We start from the raw sequence: 7,315 nt of genomic DNA, 5'->3' as shown, positions 1-7,315 counted from the left end.
GAGGTCGACGTCAGGCGGCAGAGGGAAACACTTAATTAAGTGGCATGGTATCACAGAATTATCACTGGGAACACTGGGAGGTGAGAAACACATGATAAATAGCAAATCATCCCTGACTATTATAGAAATTTCGTGGATGATGTCAGAGGGCACAGGGACTGTCACCTCGAGTGAGGGTGTGTTGACCAGGGGAGTGGGGGGCGGGTGGGGGGGGGGGGAGCATCAACACGGTGAGGCAGGCGAGAGTGGGTTTGTGCTCGATACAGGTAATGGTGAGCAGTTCATGGTTGTGGGTTGTGAGCTCAATCGAGAGAGTGTGGCTGGTGGGGAGCTCGGCAACGAGCTCGATGAGGAGTTCTGAGATGCACACGACGGTGAGTGATCGCTTGAGGCAGGGAGCAAAGGTGGAGTGTCGTGTGGTAGTAGGCAGAGTGGAGTGCTCGTGCCAGGTGATGGCGTAGATTCGGGATCGACATGAGCTGGTTTGAGTCTGTTCAGCGACACAGTGATGGGGAATTTTTTATCAGGATGTCAAACGTGTTCGTGGATCGTCAAAGCACTCAATAAGGGCCAGAGTATGGGGGCTGGAGAGGTGCTCAGACGGAGTCGTCCTGGAGCATGACAAAACTACAGTTGGAAACAGACGGGGGGGGGGGGGGGGGGGATCAGCAGTTTGGAGAAGTGGGTTTTTACACGTTCAGTGAACAAGGGTAGGGGTGAAAGTGAGTGACAGGAAGGAGGACAGACGAGGTCTCCGGGAAGGACCAGGGTTTGTCCATATACGTATTCTGCAACTGTCCCTTTGATGTCTTCCTTGTAGGTTGCACAAGTGCCGAGCAGTACAAGTGGCAGGGCCTCCATCCACCATAAGCAGTCATGGCAGTGGAGGGCTGCCTTGAGGGTGCGGTGCCAGTGCCCAACAAGGCCATTGCTTTGCAGATGGTAAGCAGTCGTGTGTATGCATCGGATTCCGCAGATATGGCAAATGCCATTGAACAGGTCCGACTCGAACTGATGGCCCTGGTCAGTGGTAATGACTGCGGGACAACGCGATACCCGCGACTCAATGAAAGAATGAGCGACAGTTTCTGTGGTAATGTAGGGAAGAGGGGTGGCTTTGACCCGACGAGTAGTATGATCAATGGTGGAAAGTATGTAGTGGAAACCATTGGAGTCGGGAAGAGGGCCCACAATGTCAATGTGCACGTTCTGAAATTGCCCAAGGGGAATAGGGAGAGAGGTGTGTTTGTGTACCTTGTTGCATTGACACGCAAGGCATTCGTGAGCCCACTGTTACGAGTCTTTATTGACGTTTCGCCAAACGAAGCGCTCCGTGACTAGGCGGGCTGAAGCTCGAATGCCAGGGTGAGCCAAGTTGTGAAGAGCATTGAAAATGACTCGATGGAGCGTGGTGGGGATAATGGGGCGGAGTGTGCCCATGCTGTCATCGCCAGAAATACCAGGAAAGGTTGTAAGAACAGGGCGCAGAGAAGAAGCTGGGTAGGAGATTAATTTCTGTGTATCTTTGTCAGAGGATTGGAGTTCAGGGAGAGCAGAAAGATCCATAAGGGAAGATACAGCATCGACAAGGGAAAGAAAATCAGCAACATTATTGTCGGCACCCTTTATGTGCCTGACATCAGGGGTGAATTGTGAAATGAAGTCGAAATAACGGAAGCGACGTGGGGGAGGGTCGGCCGGAGGGTTTATTATAGCAGCTGCCAAGGGTTTTTGGTCAGTGAGAACATAGAATGAGCGCCCCTCGATGTACGTTCAAAAATGTTTGATCGCCTCATACACAGCCAGCAGTCCCCGATCAAATGCGGAATATTTGCGTTGGGCATTGTTGAGCTTTCAGGAGAAAAACTGCAGGGGCGAGGTCTGGCCGTCAACTGCCTGGCTGAGAACAGCACCGATGGCAGTCACTGGCATCACTGTGCGATTGTGCAGGCTTTGGCGAGGAGTTTCTTGAGTTCTGAGAAAGAGTCTGTCATATCTGGTGTCCACTGCACAGGCTGGGTTCTGGAGGTGTTTCTTCCTGCCAAAGCATCAGTTAAGAGGGCTTGGATTTCCACGGGTTGGGGTAGGTGTTTTTGATAGTAGTTCACAGTGCCAAGAAAACGCCAAAGTTCTTTGAATGAAGAAGGTCTTGGTAGATCTAAGATGGACTGTACTTTCTCCAGTGGAGGTGGTATACCATCAGCCAATACCCAGAACCCATGGAAGGTGACAGCAGGCTGTTGCAGTTGTAGTTTGTCGGGGTTGGTTTCAATGCTTGCAGCTTTCAAGGTGTCTAGAATGGTCTGCGACAGAGGAGCTGAAGACAAGTATGTCGTCAAGGTAAGCAAAACAGAATATGAGGCTGAATAAAACCTCGTTAATAAAGCGTTGCCACGCCTGTGTGGCGTTTTTGAGTCCAAAAGGCATGAATCAGAATTGAAAGAGGTCTATGGGCATGGTGATTACTGTTTTTTCAATATCCTTGGGGGCCATTGGAATTTGGTAGTAAGCCCATTTACAGTCAATGACAGAAAAAACAGATGCGCCCGATAGCGTGCTGGTGAAGTCGGCAATGTTTGGTACAGGGTAGTTCTCCATTATAGTTCTCATATTCAAGTGACGGTAGTCCCCGCACATACACCAGGTTCCGTGTTTCTTGGGTGTCATTTGAATGGGAGTGGACCAGCAGCTGGCAGAGGGTTCGATGACACCGGCGTTTAAGAGCTCTGTGATTTGCTTTTTGAGATCACAAAGGCACTCGGGGCAAAGTCTCTGGGGTTTACTAGAGATGGGAGGACCCGGTGTGAGGCGCAATCTGTGCATTGTTCTGTTAGTAACCTCAGCGATGTTGCCTGATGCAAGGGGGGCTGTTTGTTTACTGCTCGCGTTGTGTGAGTCGGGTGGGGCAGGATTACTGCGTTCAGTGTAGGTCGGCTTTTCCAAAGGAAGCCGAGGTGGCAACGTGTCCTGGGAGTCAGCGTGACAAGATGGCCGCTGGCCCAGAGCGCAAATTCCGGAATCGTGAAAGTTTGGTTGGGTTCGTGAATCATTAGTCGGCACAGCGGCCTGTGGCAGCACGGTCTCGGTCGAAACATGTGAATTGCATTCAGGCGCGAGTGCACTGTCTGTGTAGTTCATCGAGTTCACACGGTGGTGCGCAGGAGCAGCGGTTTCACAGTTTGCAAGATTGTCCACTGGGGGGGCAGGCCAGGCTGAGGTGAGGTGCGGCGTGCGTGTGCAGTGGTACACATGTCAAAGTCAACAACTGTGGCGCGAGGAGGGTGTGACACTATGGGGCTGTCAGTACATGTGGTGACAGCAGTATGGGGGCCTAATTTACACACGGCTGTGTACGACATTGCGATGACAGCACAGTTGATATAGGTGATGGATGAGGAGCACACAGAAGTAGGATTGTCTGTACAGTCAATGCACTTACTAACCTTGATTTGTCCTTGTTGAAGTGTTTTTAATTTCTTGAGAGCGATGGAGAGCTTGAACTGCTTTTCATGGATCTGGCGGGTGAGCTCAAGATTTTCGTTGCATAGGCGAGTGACCTGTTCTTGCTCGATGAAGCACTTGTGTGTAATTTCTTGCAGCACAGTCAAAAGAGACGAGCATGTGTGCACTATTTGAGCATGAACAGATGCATCCAGGGAGCGAGGGCCTGACGGAGCACAGGGAAACTGAGTGTTTGTCAGGTGATGAAACGTGGTGTTGTGCACTATGTCCGGGGAAAGTTTGTGGTGGCACAAGAAATCAATGCCAATGATAGGTTCATCAATATCACAGACTAGGAAAGTCCACTCAAGCTTGCAGTTCAGAGAGAGTGTAACAGAGTGGGATGACAAACCAACGCACTGCAGTTTAGTGGAGTTGACGGCTTGTAGTGACGTGTGGTGGGAACGAATGTTCTCAGATGCTAGAGACATGGGCAGTAGGGACACATCAGCACCCATGTCAATGAGGAACAGTTGCCCAAAGACATGTCTTTGACATATAAGTGTCCACAAATGTTAGGTCATTCACGAACTGAGTGAAGCAGTGGGAGGTGCCTGTCTTGTGCGCAGGAGGCTGCACCTGAACCTACCTGCGACTGGCGTTTGGGAATCAGCAAGGCAGTCTACAGTTCCTTGCTGCATCACCGAAACGTGTGTGGAAGTAGCAGAAGGGGTAATGTGGATGTGCATCCTGCGGAGAGCCTGTAGCCAAGGGGGAGGATGAGGGTCCGTGCCTGCCAAAGAGTTGACTGCAGGAGGGGGCGAGGCTGTCGGCGGTGCTGGGGAGTGGTTACCGGTGTCCAAATTAATGTGGCATCCACGGCGTGCAAGGGGAGGGCAAAGCTGTTGGCGGGAGAGGGGTTCGGTTTGCCAGATGTGAAGCTGTAGTGCAGAATGAGCTCGGTCAGCGGTGCGGATAAATATGTCAGTTGCTTGATCTTCAAGGCAAGAGATGGCAGTTTGGACAGAAAGAGGAAGTTTTTTGATCCAGATTTACAAGAGCGTGTTATCGGGTATGGCCTGGTTGTTAACGAGGAGTAGGAGATGGCGCCACAGCTGTGATGGAGTTGAGTCGCCGAGTTGTTCCTCATAGATGAGCTGCTGGACCTTCTCAGTCAACGTCCATGTAACACATTCCAGTATCGTCCTCTTGAAAGAAGTGTATACGTCTACCTGAGAAGGTGTAGTGACTAAATCATGAATCAAGTCAGCATGGTCGTGGAGATTGTTCATGAGGCAAATATACTGTGAGTGGCCATCAAGCGAATAATATTGAAAGATCTGCTCGACTAAGGTGAATCAGAATTTGGGGTTCTTGACGGAGAACGCAGGCAGTTTCGGTAGATTTGCGAGTGGTGGCGGCCTGGAAGCAGCATGGGGGTGAAGTGTGGATGCAGATGTGAGATCCAAAGTGTGGGCGGCAGTAGCATTCTCGAGCCTTTGCGGCATGGTCGGGGAGCTCAATGGAGCTGTGAACTGGCCCTGCGGTAGAGTGAATGTGGCACATTGTGGTGGAGGACGATGTGTCACCTCGCGGAAGGCTGATGCGGATGAGGCACCAGTTTGTGCCAAAAACAAATGTGGAAGCTCAACAGGAGCCAGCACTGATGCGACAGGAGAGATGTGTTTCATGGAAGGTGATATTCCGTGGATGGCCAACGTGGAAGGGGCACCCGGCTGTGCCGAAAACGGTTGTGGAAGCTCGACTGGAGCTGGTGCGGAAGCAACAGGTGAGAAATAATTCATGAACTGTGGGCGCATGTTAACATGCTGATAGCTCAACAAGAGAGCTGAGCCGCAATCACCTGTGTGGCAGGGAGGCGGCGGAGGTGTGGGCTGAACCGTAGCACTGTGTGTATAGTGATGCCAAACATGGGGTGAGTGGTAAAGAGGTTCATTGTTCATAGTCACTCCACTCGAAATTGCGTTCAGATAAAGTGAGAGCTGTGGTACAGAGCACTGGGGTGTAGTAGTATAATGTAGGGTGTCGTTAGACCCACTACACCACTTGTTGTTCATGTTGCAGGCTGATGTGCAGGCTGAAGTTGGAAGACACATATTGATGTGGGACAAAAGTAGCAGCAAGCATGGTCAGAATCTGAGGTGAAAGGCCCTTAAGCCTGGCAGGGCCGACCATGTGGCTGTAGTTAACATGGGGTTGCACAGAGTAGGGCGTCAAGAATTGTTGCTCCGGCAGTGGAAAGTTGTCCAATGAAACATTAATGGAGTTCGACATTGGTACCGCACTGCATCAAGAGGCATAAGTAGTGGTGTCCTGGTTGGTGGAGGTAGGCACATGAGGTGGCTGGAACAAAGGCATTTGGTAACCAGAGTCATGCCTGTTCCTAACCTCACTTGTTGTTACAGGCTCGAAAATATCGAGCGACATCAGGGGAGCCGTCGAAGGAGAAACACCGTGTTGCAATCCTGGTGGGTGTACATCACCAGCAACATGGTGCATATTTGTCACAAAATCGAGCATTAGACATGGAGCTGAAGTCATTGTTTGAGCACTGTTGTGGTAAAACACACAAAAATAACCAGCGTGGTCGTCGGGGGCACTGTCGGAAAGCGGAAATGGATAACGAAGAAATTCAGGGTGGTTTTCTCCAGAGAATACACAAACCTGTTGAGAATTATATTTTATTGCACATCATGGCAGAACAACACATACGGAACTGAACTTTTACATGGTTGGAAGCAAAGAAGTCAGAGATGAAATACAATGCAAAGATGGTTTGTTTATGTATCGATATTTCTGGTGACGAGTTTATTGGCACCACACCACTATTAAAAGTAGTACTGAAGGATGCTTTGGTTAAGCATGCATAAATAATCATTTAAACAATATTCAGTGAGAAACATTAGCATACTAGTGCAAGAAAGCTGGCTTATTTATGTATGAACCAACCTTTATTTATGTTTACTGTAAATGATATGAGTGTGGCTGAATGGTCATAACATTTCTTTATTTAAATATCATTGTAATATATTAATTTAGTCCAGCAAGCACTCAAGTTCAATCATTTGTGTCTGTAGAACATAAGAACGATTTATTTTTGGTGGGGATGGTCTTCAGCCAATGCAAAAGAAGCCAGTAGAGGAATACTACAGGCGTGAAGTGGAGACTGAGACCTATTGAGTGAAGAGCTCAAGGGAACAATTCTGGGTGCTATTACTTTTGTGCTTGAAGGAGGCAGTCATGGCTATGGTAATGAATGGTATTAAATTGTGTTGGTGATTGATTTTGGACAGTGAACAGCCACTACTGAACTTTAACTTCTGAAGGGACTTTACATTTCAAGAGGTTTGAATTGGCACCACTGTAGGACTCTAAATTTCTATGATTGTGTTACGGAACTGAGGATAAATAGAGTATGACTTTCTACTTGTTATCTCGCATCTGTTCATTTGTTAATCATCATGTGGAACTCTGGACTGTTTTGAGCTGGTGAATATTTTGTGTATTGTGATAACAAAAATCGGACTTAGTTTTTGTGTATCTTTCATGACCATTTAGTCTGGGCAATTTTCTACAATTCTCTGAACAATCTCAACATAACTTTACTGCATTTGTCAAGGGTATTTTATGTCTGTATTTTAACTGAATATTGTAGGATCACTTCCCTTTTCATATGAGATGTCCTTTCTTAAATAAACATCATTCAACATAATTCTCTGTCATCTATATCAAGTACAGGCATTAGAATTGAACCTTTGTAATTAAATTCCTCTCTGAACTTTATTTGGTATTTCTGAGTATTTTTAACATATAATTCTAGGCAGTGGATAAAATATTTGATTTCAGGATCACA

This window comes from Schistocerca piceifrons, chromosome 3 (assembly GCF_021461385.2).
Source record: "Schistocerca piceifrons isolate TAMUIC-IGC-003096 chromosome 3, iqSchPice1.1, whole genome shotgun sequence".
NCBI lineage: Eukaryota > Metazoa > Arthropoda > Insecta > Orthoptera > Acrididae > Schistocerca > Schistocerca piceifrons.
Note: the sequence above shows the minus strand (reverse complement) of the source record.